The following is a 14917-nucleotide window of genomic DNA, read 5'->3' on the forward strand; positions in this document are numbered from 1 at the left end:
AACCGCGTCAGAAAACAGCCGGAGCCAATCTTTTGCTTAGAGAATAATGAGCCACTGTCATACTTAAGTGTGTTTATAATCTATACCATGTATTATGTTATGCTAGGGTAGGGTCACAATTCCAAAGCAACACACAAACTTTTTTTAAAGTAATCCTTTAAATTATGTATATTCTTGATAAGGCGCCTATCAAGAAGATACATAATAATGCCGGCATTTTTTGTTCTTTGTTTTCAAACAGCCTGGTAGGCATAGAAATGTGACCCTTCTCCCTAGCATTAGATATATAAACTAATCTATATAGAGTTAAGCTTATTATGTGTGAGGTAGGGTCTAGTTTAATTTTTAAATTTTTTTGAAATTACTTTTCTGCATTTTTCAAAATTTAGTAGATGTTGATAATATCCGTGTATGGTACAGAGGTAGTTTGTAGCCTTCCAAGTCCTATTGAATTTTGGCGAAGACGGATGTTGGAACACACACACGCACACACTACACACAAACTGACAAACTAACGCGCGCACACACACAGACTCAACACACTAATCCAAACACTATCTGACAGATGCCTTTGCCTTAAGCCGCAAAACAACTTTAAAAAACAATCCAAAAAGTTTCCTCTGTACCATGCATTGACTTTATCAGCATTTACTGCGTTTTTAACTTAGTTAGCATTCTTTTTAGCTTAGTCACGAGCCACTATTGTCCAAGCAAAGGTTCGGCCTGGCAACATAAGTAAACGGGACAATAAAAAAGAAAGTCCGATAGAGACGCCTAAAACCGCGTCAAAAAACAGCCGGGGCCGAACTTTTGCTTGGAGAGTAATGAGCCACTGTCACACTGCAAATGACAGTCGTTAGCGTAGTTTGCATTTTTAGTTATCTAAAAATGCTAACTAATGCTAACTTAAGTTAGCATCTGTCAGCATTTTTAGCTTAGCTTAGATAGTTAATATTTAGCAATTTTACCCTCTTTTTCAACGCTCAGCATTTTTAGCTTGAGTATACGAGCCACTATTCTCCAAGCAAAGGTTCGGCTTGGCAAAAAACAAAGTAAACGGGACAAAAAAAAGTCCAATAGAGACGCCTAAAACCGTGTCAAAAAACAGCCAGAGCCGAACTTTTGCCTGGAGAGTAATGAGCCACTGTCATACTTAATGAACGTTTACACCAGGGAGTGTGTTAACTTTATAAGATAAGCATGTCCTTTGTTGTTATACATTCTTTGCAAAAAGGTGTTGTTCACACTTAGCCTTGTGATCAATAGGTTTAGTGCTATTTGTACCTTTTTGTAACACATTGTACACTTTGCATTCCTCCATTTTGTGAAGAACTGTTATCAAATAGAAAAGTTTGAAACCAGGTGTGTAGTTTATATTTCACATTAGATTGTCAGGAAAATTGATGCTTTCTCCCTCCCCACCCACAAATCTGCATAAAATGGATGTTCCCCTCCCCACACCCTCACTGACCTGAAATGGTGTTCCTCACCCAGAGCTAAAAGTGCATGATCCCATCTCACCCATACTCTAAAGTCTTATGTAAAATGGATGTTCCCTCTCTTCCTTTTCAAACCCTTAACCCATGTGAAACGGATTGTCCCTTTACTTTCCCAGAACCTCGACCCCACGTTGGTAGTGCCTCTTTTTCCCAGCCCCATGTAAAGTGGATGTTCCCTTCCTTCTCCTTTCTAGACCGTCAGCCCCTGGTGAAATGGATCGTCCCTCCCTTTCGAGACACGCAACCCCATGCACTAGAAAACGGCCGAAGAGTGTATATTGTATATTGTATACTTTCAAGGTTGAAAAACAATAGATGGTCCCTACCTTCCCACACCCATAACCCGATGTTTAATGGATCGTCCCTCCCTTTCAAGACACTCAACCCCATATGAACTTGATGGTTCCTCCCTTCCCAGACCCTTACCCCCATGGTAAATGGACGATCCCTTCATCCAATGTGAAGCGGTACCCGCTGCATTCACGCTTTTGTTTTATTGAAACAAAAATCATAGGATTGAACCGGGGTCTCTCAGTTACCAACTCATTGATCACTTGAGAGGTTGCTTCCAGTTGAGCTATAAAAGTTACAGGGACATCCATAGTTTTAGACAATGCTCTTTATACAAACATAAAAACACAAGCATGGTTTCATACACGAACTGTTTATTGATCCTCCATCAACAAAGTCACAAACTTCACTGAATTACATGAATGACGACAATAAATATGATTGAAATCACATACCATAAATATGATTATGAGTGAACAATATGAAAACTAGTAAAGCGCAAAATAGTATAATGAGTAGATCAACATACAGCTAATATCTAGTCAACATTTTTTTTACAAAAACATACTTTCACGGTTCAGTACAATATCCATGTGTATGTATTCGTCTAATACCAATAGCTTATATTCTTTTTACCACAAGACAGATATAAAATTTACAAAACTGAAATAGTTCCTGTTAAGGGAAACGCCCCTTTCTCACTGGACCCGGTACCCGCGACACGTTAACGACCTCGCTGCGTCCTAAATTAGATTTTATGTTTCCCTTGAATTTATGATGTCAATATCATGCAAAATGTACAAGCATTACTGAAAAGGCAACAAAACACACAAAGCGTAAAAATATCGATTTCTTATAGATCATTTGTTGCGAGCATAACCAAACTGCGAATTAGCGTACACTCTTTAGAAATAGAAAAAGGTCGTCATAATAATGTACAAGCCACTCAGAGACCATGTCCTACCTGCAAACATACTGTTGAAGATGAATTCCACTTTCTTTTAACATGTCCCACGTACATTGAAGAAAGGCAGAAACTTATGAATGTTATCAACCGCAATGCAAACATAACCTTACCATTGAACACAAGCTCAGAAACGTTTAATTTACTTATGTCATGTCCTGACGCAATTTCCTTGTACATAGGCCAATACATATCTACCTCTTTTCTAAAAAGAAATCGATAAATCTCTGACGCAAACAATTAATGTTTCCTGTGTATCATGTAATATACTTCCATATATGTATTCTGTATTACTCTTATTGGATACCGTAGTGTTTAGACTTAAGTTTTGTAGAAATCATTAGCATTGTTAATAAGCAAAGACATATATGTTTTGACATTTTGTACTACCCACGAACTTGCCATACATTGTACCTGTTACATTTGCTGTGCAATAAACTTTGATTGATTGATTGATTGATTGATTGATATAAATAAATTTCGTTGAGCGCGCTGTCAAATCGCTCGGTTGCAGTGAGATCGCAAAGGTGTAGTTGGTCCAGTGAGATAGGGAAGTTTTCTTCTCAGCAAGAGCCTAGTATTTCAGATATGTTTCTTATTTGACCTTCGATTCGACGTCTCTGGTACCCCCATGCATGCCCTCCTGATTGTTACGTTTCTAATCCCCATGGTTGATTCACTGGTGAAAGGTCAGTCAATTCATACGCTGTATGGTCCTGATCTACAGACTTCGTTACAGAGAAACTCTCCAATCTACAGTCTACCGAAGCTTTTGTCTTTGAACCTTTCGTATAGAGCGAAGTGTCAGCTGCAGTATTTCTATCTGTGGGCAACACTACTTCAGCTGTAGCTGCATAGAAATTAGTCACCGAGTCATCGTCCTCAAGGTTCTCGTTCTGTGAGGCCTGTTCTGGCGTATTATTTACGCCCTCGCAGTTGTTTATGTTCACTCGCTTATGTTCACTGCTAGTATCCTCGTCTTTTATTTCGCAGTAGTTGTGGCCAGATGGAACGTATACTTCATCCTCGTTTATCTCATTGTAGACGTTGTCGTTTGCTTGATAAGAGTCCTGCGTGCTCTGATTCAGATGTGTGCTTGCCGTGTTACTTTGGTACATTGGGTTACTCCGTAAGGCACATGAAGCCTTGCATTTTGATAAAGGAAGGCCTTGTCTACTGCCAGGTTGCTTTGCGTTGTTTCTTTTCTTTCGGTAGCAGAACAAAGCAAGGAAAGTCATTAGGAATAGCTGACCTGCCGCTATACAGCCCATTGTCAAAGGAATTGTTATGTATGTAGCGTCGTCCAAATTAGGACTCACATTTGTATATTGGAGAGAAAACAACGTTACTGCTGACCCTGTTGTGATATTCTCAGTTTGGGTGGTTAGTGTTAAACGGAATGGAGGGGATGATGTTTTGTTTTCTGATCTATTCATTCTACCGTCGGAGCTACCAGAACTGGTGAAATATCTATTGTCAAACGTGTCATTCGTTTCTGCCGTTTTGGTTTCGTTTTTAAGAGTCTTCAACGGAAAACATTTTGTGTTACCTGCTTTATTGGTGGTGTACACGTTGAAAAACAACTCGTGCATTTTGTCATGAATGATAACAAAGCAGGCTACGCTTGTCAACGAGTCATCTCTACTGCCGTTTCTGTACGAAGATGTATTTTCAGAGACAACCGTTAGGTTTTTCTGCGTGGTCACTACAAAGCTAAAACTTTCCCCTCCAGGGGCAGATGGTTTGTCACTTGTTTCTAAGGCGGAGAATCGTAAACTGGACGCATCCTTCAAAGGAAATGTGATACCAACAGACCCTTCCCATGCCTCCACACACTGAGGTGAAAAAGTCTTGTTCATATTTTCTTGACTGCTAGTTGCTATGACAACAAAAGGAGAATAAGCAGTAAAACCACTCGGTCGAAAGCCTCCCCCCAGACGCTTACATGGGTATTCCCTTTTTCTGGGGGCGTAATTCTTCCATGGCAACACGTTATACCAATCAATGTCAAATCTTTCCTTAGTTTCTTCGTAATTGATGTGAAAAACTATGTCTGCGACTTCGAATCGCATCCAGTGCGTTGCGGAAAGCCCTAGCCATGGGAATGACAACGGGCTGCAGTGTTCAAACACAGCACGCCATGACATGTGTCGCACAACGTTCGCTTTCGAGGTAATTAGATCTTCTCCGGCGAGGACAACTCTATCGATATTTTCAAAAGCTCTAAATTTTTGCAGGCACACAATGTCATTGTTACTTAGATCTAGGACTTTCAGTCGGTTCAAAGATTCAAACGCTTCGGGTGAGACTGTTTTAATTTTGTTTTCACCGAGATATAGCTCTTCTAGTTTGTCCAAGCCGATAAACCATTGGCTCTGTATTTCTCTCAAATCGTTGTGTCCTAGATCTAATGACAACAAGCTGTCAAGGTCCTGAAAACACACAGGACCTAAACTTGAGATCTTATTGTGGGACATGGAAAGATATGTGAGCTTATACTCCCATCGCACATGCGTTTCGCTGTGCCATTTGCCAGGGATGTGTGTTAACAGGTTATAGTCTAAATACAAATGCGTTAACCCCCTAAAGTCTTTGAATGAAGCATTGTCTATCTCAGCTATTCCCGCTTCTACGAGAACAAGGCGTTTAAGAGAAAGAGAATTGATAAAGGCTAGTTTTTGGGACGATAATTTCCCCAGCTGCAGCCCTTTTAACCCCAGCCATTCAGTATTGAGAAAGCAGTAACCTGTTGGTAACTTTGTTATTTCAGCAGATTGATTGTAGCCTCTGTGACAAGAAATGCATTCCGTCTTATATCGGCTATAAAGGGCGTTAGGAAGTGATCGGTCGGTATATGGGGTTTTGACGGGTTTACAAATGGACCAATCCGTCCGTTCACACGCCGGAAAGCAGGTTGGATCTGCTGAAATATCTGGTACCGTCGCCACGGCAAGAAAAAACAGAATGCCAATCTTGTTTTGAAATCTCCCCTCCATTTTGACGAAAGCAGTTCCTCTACAAAAAATGATCTTGAAAAATGTTTCAGCCTGCTTCACTCGATAAAAATCAAATGTTAAACCACTAATGTCTCAGTCGCCTTTGTAGTTTGAGTTTTCAAGCACTTCATGCAATGATCAAAGTCTCGTATCTGAGCAGTACAATTATGATAACCACGAATGTTGTGTCAAGAGAAGAATTCCGGATAAATTACTGGCATAAACCTACCTATAAGCAGCGAGGACAACAGTTTGATGTATCAAAGAGTTCAAATACAAGAGAGTGTTCAACAAAGCTTTCTTTGCCCGACGTCTCGATTTTAGTTGTTGCGAAGTGCTGAATTAGTGCCGGGTTTTCTCACCGAGTCGCCCTCCAGATCCGAGCGGGGTTGCCGTGTGACCTCGCCGCAGCCGGAATGATCTGCTTCCGTCAAAGTGAAGGGAAAAAACGCAAGCCGTGTTCACAAACGTTTGTATCAACTGTTCTTGTCCGTTCAGCTGACGCTTTTTCTCCGCTGGATCTGTTGTCATCAATATATGGGGATAAAAGAAAACACTGAACAGAAATAAACAACGCTACCTTTGTTCAACAACTTGAATCCGTTTGTATCAACTGTTCTTGTCCGTTCTTCGACGATGCCAGTTCAGCTGACGCTATTTCTCCGCTGGATCTGTTGCCATCAATATGGGGGAAAAAGAAAACACTGAACAGAAAAAGAACAACGCTACTTTTGTTCAACAACTTGAGTCCTTTTGTATCAACTGTTCTTGTCCGTTCTTCGAAGATGCCAGTTCAGCTGACGCTATTTCTCCTCGGAATCTGTTGTCATCAATATGGGGAAAAAAGAAAACACTGAACAGAAATAAATAACGCTACCTTTGTTCAACAGCTTGAGTACTTTTGTATCAACTGTTCTTGTCCGTTATGATGCAAATTTAGCTGACGCTGTTCTTCGCGGGATCTGGCGCTCCAAAAATGTAAACGACACACCTTACGTTGCAGGACTGGAGATGTTTTGCTAGTATTGGATGTTCAGAGGGGACAACACTACCAAATAAGCGCGCAACTACTCAAGTCGTTCTGGACTTCAGACCAATTTGTTTATGTTTCCTCATGTGGTGACCTCCCTTTGTACAAATGACAAATAACCCAATGCATATCAACAAGGACCCGAGACAGATGGAAATATAATATTTCAATTGTCTCCGTTGAACTAAATACATATAGTCATGGGAGACCACGCCAATTTTCAAACTCTGAACTCTCTCTTTTTATTGTGTATCTCAAACAATAGAACAACTCTAGGATGTAAGGTTGTCGACCTACCTGATCGTACGTAGCACCACAAGAACAGTCAATTACTGATCGTACGTAGCACCACAAGAACAGTCAATTACTGATCGTACGTAGCACCACAAGAATAGTCAATTACTGATCGTACGTAGCACCACAAGAACAGTCAATTACTGATCGTACGTAGCACCACAAGAACAGTCAATTACTGATCGTACGTAGCACCACAAGAACAGTCAATTACTGATCGTACGTAGCACCACAAGAACAGTCAATTACTGATCGTACGTAGCACCACAAGAACAGTCAATTACAGTAAATGCAATGGAATGTTCGTGGTTTTCGCGGCGGCCGTTTCACCGCGAACTTAAAACCACCGCGAACAGTTTTGTCCAATGCTGAAGCAGTATGTGACTATAGCGTTGCCGCAAACTTAAAGCCACAACATCATTTCGACTTAGCGTGAAATAAAAACCACGTGAACTTAAAGTCTTTAAGTGCATTTACAGTAATCTCCAATCAGATGTTCTGGTGCCAAAATCGTAGCTGCCGGAGAGAATTCAGTTGTGGGACAGTTACGCTTTTGCCACGGGAAGATCACTGTTTTGCTAGTAGTTGATCTTCACAGGGCACAACACTATACCAACTAGGTGTGCACCTGCTCAAAATATGTGTAAGCAGATGTGTGTAGGTAGAGTACTCCCTCTTAGCTTACTGAGAAATTGACATTTAGTATGACTAAGGCAGTGCAAGACGGCACTAGGCTATCCATTGCATCTTGAGATGCCTAAATACCTCACCCGAACTCATCCGAACTCACCCGAACTCAGCCGAGTCAAATATGCAGTGTGAAAGGGACAAGGACTTTATGTGACGCTCTAGATACATTGCCTATGCAATCATAAATAAAAACATTGCAGCAAGTCTTTATTTTTTAAGTATTTACCAGTTTTTGCATGTTTCTCTGCTAGTTTCCATGATAACATATACGTGCTTGTATTTGGGGCTGAAAAACACATTTTGGACAATCATTATGAGTTGATTGCGATACAATTTTGCTATAATATAATCTATAACCAAAACAGCATCCACCGTCTTATTGTCCTGTCGTCTGTCAAACTACAAAAAGGTATTAGCGGACCTGAGTGGACCACAACACTGAGAATCCAATATGGAGGGCAGACATTCCTTCTCATTTTGAAACGAGAGGGGTAAACATGAAAAAAGTAGTAAATACTTAAGATTTGTTGCATATTTCTTTAGTCATAATTGCATAAACAATGTATCTAGAGTGTCACATAAAGTCCTTGCCCTATGTACACTGCATTTTAGACTCGGATGAGTTCGGATGAGTTCGGGTGAGGTGTTTAGGCATACCGGTCTCTTGAGACTGTTACTTCCTTCAACACGTGTGTGATTCATCTTGTGACTTAATCTATCAGGGAATATGTTTGTTGTGAAACAAATAAAGTGAGAAACAGAGTGTGTTAACGTTAAGCAAGACAGACCGACTGTATGAATAGACAGGAGAAGACATGTGAGTGTGGAATAAAGATCTTTATTAGGCCACGACAACTGGAGAACCCCTCTCTCCATATTCCTCACAATCAGACAATTTGTTTATTCTCACGTGATGACCTTCCCTTGTCACAAATCACCAATGTATATCAACAAGGACATTACGCAGATGGAAAATATTTCAATTGTCTCCGTTGAACCAAATTCATATCTTCACATAGAGGACCACGTCAAATTTGCAAACTCTCGGCTCACTTTAATGTTTTACTATATCTTCTACCTTTCAATTGGAAGCAATGAATTATGAATTTTTAATGTCCACTAGAACTCAAATCATTGTGATCATTTCTTTGCAGCTAGGCGAAGCCATTTCAAAATCAGTAACGTTAAATCTACTATGTTATACGTGTATCTTATTTTTACATGATGTTAGGGCATGTCCCGTTAGATTTTTTTTTTCAAATTCTGTAATGTTTGTGCATGGGTGACAATGCGCCGTGCAGATATGCGAAGTCACTAACAATTGAACTGGTTTAGGATTTTGGGGATTCGGTGCAATTAAATGGAATGTGCGTTAATCCAAGGTGCAATTAAGTGGCTTCTACTGTATTTGTAGTTTTTGCCAACCAAATTCTACATTACAATACGCTTCTTTGATCTTCTTTCAACCCAACATCTGCTTGGAGACTTGTGCGCCCATACGACGTGTGCCACTAGTTGGTCAGCTGGGAGCCAATTACGAAGCAGAAACACTGTCACAAAAATCGTATATATGTTTTTAAAAAGGGACATGTTTTTTTATAAGGGGGCAAATTAAATCCACATATGTTTTGAAAATAGGGCCGTTTTTTTAAAGGGGGCAAATTAAATCCACATATGTTTTGAAAATGGCACATGTTTTTAAAAAGGGGGCAAATTAAATCCACATATGTTTTGAAAATGGGACATGTTTTTTAAAAGGGGGCAAATTAAATCCACATATGTTTTGAAAATAGGACATGGTTTTTCTTATGGGTCATATCTTTTAAAACAATATGCATCTTAAAAATAACCAAAATGAGAATATGAGACGAAAAAAAAACATACACCATTTTCATTTTGTACCGTGTATAAGTTTATTCCCCAATCCAGGAAACCCACCGGTTTGCAAAGTGGTGCTTTCAAAATGGTCTATCGTTTCCGATTTACCCCCCATTTTGATAGTGGTGCTTTCCAGTTACGCCGATTTCAAACTGGTCGATTTCAAAGTGGTCGATTTCAAAGTGGTCGATTTCAAAGTGGTCGATTTCAAACTCCAAACGGAAATGAAATGACGTAAGTCGGAAATGACGTAAGTCGACGCTCATCGCCAGAGAAGCCACCAAGTATCGGTGATCGCTGTTTACGTCCTTGTTTTCACCGTCTTGTACGCGTTTTCTGATCAGCTACGTGTCCCCAGGATATACCAGGTTTGTGTTGACTTTTTCACGTTGTAATAATTTTAGAGTTGCATGTTTAATCGGTACTTTATAGAATGTAAATCGTAATGCAGCCGTATCGTTTGGAAGATTACAAAACTACGCAAATTGCGTGCCGAGCTAGCTATCGAGGAACTCTTCACTTTACGTTGTAACAACTTGAGACGATCAATGATATGATATGTGGTTCAATTTTCGTTGATATGAATTGTTAAAATGTACAAACTTGCGATAGTTTTGCTCCGTAGTCAGTGAGGGGAATGGGGAGGGGGGCGAACGGCCGGCGCAACCATGTGCAAGTTCGGACACGATTTTTGTAGTCTGATACGAACCCAGGAAGCCACAAAAATAAATTTGTGTTTCTTATTCTGTTTGTTAAGATACCTTAGCGAGTATAAATTTGTATGATCGTGCATTAGTTTGAAAGGAATATCTATCCAGATTCCAGACGAAGATTAAAATTACTTGTCCTTGCTGGCTGGCATGTTTTTCTCAGGTTTGTAAAAATATGCATAGCGTGTAAATTTACCACGTATTATTCATAGTTTTTTAGACATTTTGAATAACTTACCTTGTTGCCACTGGGAATTGTTGTTATGTCCATTTGAACGCATTTTCCTTGTTTCTTACTAATAGTATGCTCCAGAGGATCGGCACTGTAGGGATTTTCCCAGCCCTTGCTGCATATACACAGCACCTATGAGTGCTATGACCATACAATGTAGCTGTTGATGCATCATGCTGTCTACACAAGGATGAATGTCATGCATATGCACATGCATGTGTCAAAGTCTTTCAACCAACGGTTGAACCAAGGATATGTATATAAATTATAATGTATTTGAAACAACACACATTGACAGTTTAGTGCTTTCTGAAGCAATGAAAACATGTTGATTTTCATCCCTGCTGGATACAAGTATCTGTAAGCACATCGAAGTATGTGTTCTTATTTAATATGCGTACCTGATATACCTGGTGCTTTATAATATTGTAGATAATTAAGTTTGATGTGAACAAAATTTTTGTATTTGCAAATGATTGTAGAATATTTTGTAAGTGTTGGATTCCTCAGGGTAAATGAATTGAATGAATAGCTAGTACATGTAAATGAAAATTGATCCATTTCATGTAATGTTTCACAACACTCAGTCTCTTTATAAGAAGCTATGATTCTTCAATCTAGTTGTATCTATGCAGATGATGTCATTGTTTAGAAAATATGAGCATGATGGTGTAGCCTAGAATGTCCTTTGTTGCCTGTATCATACTTATTCCGACCAGTGATATTGAATGAATCATGAGTAAATGATAAAGGTGTGATCTCTGTGTGTGTTCTCTGAACTTGATCTAATTATGTACTAATACATGTAGTGGGATGTTGTGTAGAGGTTCTCATGTATTTTTACTGTACGGACAAGCATGGTCTGTATGTCCTAATTGACGGAAAAAAAATCACATGCAGATTGTACATTTTGTAGATTGTTCAATATTCATCCTTTGTCAGATGGCAAGGGTTTCTCCTCAAGTTCCTTTCTTACCTATTCTTATTATACTTATTCTTATTCAAAAATTCACCACTTTGTGTTTCAATATACATGTACGCTTTGGTCACTTTCAGTTTGTGACAGACTGTACATGTACATCCATCATTGTAGTATATGAATAGACCTTGGAGTGTATTTTCCATTCCCATTGAAGATGAAGATTGTGCTTTGTGAAGAATGCTGCTGTACCTTCAATGTATTGTGCAATGCAATGTACTAGTAGAGTAAAAGTTATCATCAATATGTAAGAAGAACTTGGGGGATTTCCCATGTGTCTCATATCAGTCGGACTGAGGCATGAAGTTGCAGGAAATGGATTTTTAATAATAATTACACTATAATAGTTAACATATTCTACGCAAAAGGCTACAACACTAATAGTATTTTTCTTGTGCAATAAAAACCTTACTTATATAAGAAAACCGTGGTTTCTTACATGCCTAAAGTTGAATCTTAGACAAGGCAATGATGTGAGGCTAAAATTGAAGGAAACATATTTGTGTTATCTTGTCAAAATACAGTAGTCAACACATCCTAGAAAGAACTACTGAAGTCAAACGCAGGGGTTGGAGGGGGAAGTTCCGAACACCAAACGTATGGTACATACCTTTATACTTATACTAGTTACAGTGTTCACTATCATGTATACACCTACTGAAATTGCATTGAAAAATTTGAATGTCTTCAGTTACACAAAAACAGTTAACATGTCCATGGAAGGTTGAAGCTGCTCCACAGACTTGTAGAATTTCGCTCCGAGTCAACAGTTCTTAGTGGCATCTGACTCCAGTCCTTGACTCGCAGATATGGCCCAGCCACTTTATTGCTGGTGTCCATAAAACTAGCAAAGAACAAAAAAAATATACACATATATTGACGAGCAACAGTGAAAGCTGATGAATAAATAAAATGTAACTAAATCGAAATGTTTTCATGTGCAAACTGGGATCAAATTATGTAGCATGTGTTCATGTTTGCCACGTTCATTACACAATTCTTTTCTCTCAAGAAATAGCCATTCTGTTATCCTTAGATCATACACACAAATATTATAACATAATAAATCACAGCAACAAGGCATACACATACGAGGCTCAACCTTTCTACCATTCTTCTTTGTATATGTTTGAAGTTTCCCGTAAGAATGGCCAACTATCCTGGAAAGCAACACCGTTTCACCAGAAGGTCTAGATGCGTCCATTATGTAAGCACATGCACACAGATAAAACATTATTACTAGTAACAAATGGTGGTGTATACGCGTGGTGAACATGTATTCGTACGAGTTCATGCCCCCCTCCCCCATCTGGCGTCATTACAAAACACGCATTTCCAGTCGAATTTAATCATATTTATGAAACAAACAAGACTTTATATAGTCTGAATTCAACACAAACCTGGTATATCCTGGGAGACGTACGAAGCAGAAACACTGTCACAAAAATCGTATATATGTTTTTAAAAAGGGACATGTTTTTTTTATAAGGGGGCAAATTAAATCCACATATGTTTTGAAAATAGGGCGGTTTTTTTAAAGGGGGCAAATTAAATCCACATATGTTTTGAAAATGGCACATGTTTTTAAAAAGGGGGCAAATTAAATCCACATATGTTTTGAAAATGGGACATGTTTTTAAAAAGGGGGCAAATTAAATCCACATATGTTTTGAAAATAGGACATGGTTTTTCTTATGGGTCATATCTTTTAAAACAATATGCATCTTAAAAATAACCAAAATGAGAATATGAGACGAAAAAAAAACATACACCATTTTCATTTTGTACCGTGTATAAGTTTATTCCCCAATCCAGGAAACCCACCGGTTTGCAAAGTGGTGCTTTCAAAATGGTCTATCGTTTCCGATTTACCCCCCATTTTGATAGTGGTGCTTTCCAGTTACGCCGATTTCAAAGTGGTCGATTTCAAAGTGGTCGATTTCAAAGTGGTCGATTTCAAAGTGGTCGATTTCAAACTCCAAACGGAAATGAAATGACGTAAGTCGGAAATGACGTAAGTCGACGCTCATCGCCAGAGAAGCCACCAAGTATCGGTGATCGCTGTTTACGTCCTTGTTTTCACCGTCTTGTACGCGTTTTCTGATCAGCTACGTGTCCCCAGGATATACCAGGTTTGTGTTGAATTCAGACTATATAAAGTCTTGTTTGTTTCATAAATATGATTAATTTCGACTGGAAAATTATGCGTGTTTTGTAATGACGCCAGATGGGGGAGGGGGGCATGAACTCGTACGAATACATGTTCACCACGCGTATACACCACCATTTGTTACTAGTAATAATGTTTTATCTGTGTGCATGTGCTTACATAATGGACACATCTAGACCTTCTGGTGAAACGGTGTTGCTTTCCAGGATAGTTGGCCATTCTTACGGGAAACTTCAAACATATACAAAGAAGAATGGTAGAAAGGTTGAGCCTCGTATGTGTATGCCTTGTTGCTGTGATTTATTATGTTATAATATTTGTGTGTATGATCTAAGGATAACAGTATGGCTATTTCTTGAGAGAAAAGAATTGTGTAATGAACGTGGCAAACATGAACACATGCTACATAATTTGATCCCAGTGTGCACATGAAAACATTTCGATTTAGTTACATTTTATTTATTCATCAGCTTTCACTGTTGCTCGTCAATATATGTGTATATTTTTTTTGTTCTTTGCTAGTTTTATGGACACCAGCAATAAAGTGGCTGGGCCATATCTGCGAGTCAAGGACTGGAGTCAGATGCCACTAAGAACTGTTGACTCGGAGCGAAATTCTACAAGTCTGTGGAGCAGCTTCAACCTTCCATGGACATGTTAACTGTTTTTGTGTAACTGAAGACATTCAAATTTTTCAATGCAATTTCAGTAGGTGTATACATGATAGTGAACACTGTAACTAGTATAAGTATAAAGGTATGTACCATACGTTTGGTGTTCGGAACTTCCCCCTCCAACCCCTGCGTTTGACTTCAGTAGTTCTTTCTAGGATGTGTTGACTACTGTATTTTGACAAGATAACACAAATATGTTTCCTTCAATTTTAGCCTCACATCATTGCCTTGTCTAAGATTCAACTTTAGGCATGTAAGAAACCACGGTTTTCTTATATAAGTAAGGTTTTTATTGCACAAGAAAAATACTATTAGTGTTGTAGCCTTTTGCGTAGAATATGTTAACTATTATAGTGTAATTATTATTAAAAATCCATTTCCTGCAACTTCATGCCTCAGTCCGACTGATATGAGACACATGGGAAATCCCCCAAGTTTTTCTTACATATTGATGATAACTTTTACTCTACTAGTACATTGCATTGCACAATACATTGAAGGTACAGCAGC

General features: G+C 38.9%; 2 long non-coding RNA genes across 2 annotated transcripts; both read left to right on the forward strand.

The window, feature by feature from the left end:
• Positions 1–9295: 9295 nt before the first annotated feature.
• LOC136427590 (uncharacterized) lies at positions 9296–11342 on the forward strand. The gene is made up of 2 exons (XR_010754478.1): positions 9296–10010; positions 10656–11342. It is a non-coding gene; the product is annotated as an uncharacterized lncRNA (long non-coding RNA).
• Positions 11343–12977: 1635 nt separating this feature from the next.
• Positions 12978–14793, forward strand: LOC136427591 (uncharacterized). The gene is made up of 2 exons (XR_010754479.1): positions 12978–13695; positions 14256–14793. It is a non-coding gene; the product is annotated as an uncharacterized lncRNA (long non-coding RNA).
• The last annotated feature ends 124 nt before the right edge of the window (positions 14794–14917 follow it).

Source organism: Branchiostoma lanceolatum, chromosome 2 (assembly GCF_035083965.1).
Source record: "Branchiostoma lanceolatum isolate klBraLanc5 chromosome 2, klBraLanc5.hap2, whole genome shotgun sequence".
Lineage (NCBI taxonomy): Eukaryota > Metazoa > Chordata > Leptocardii > Amphioxiformes > Branchiostomatidae > Branchiostoma > Branchiostoma lanceolatum.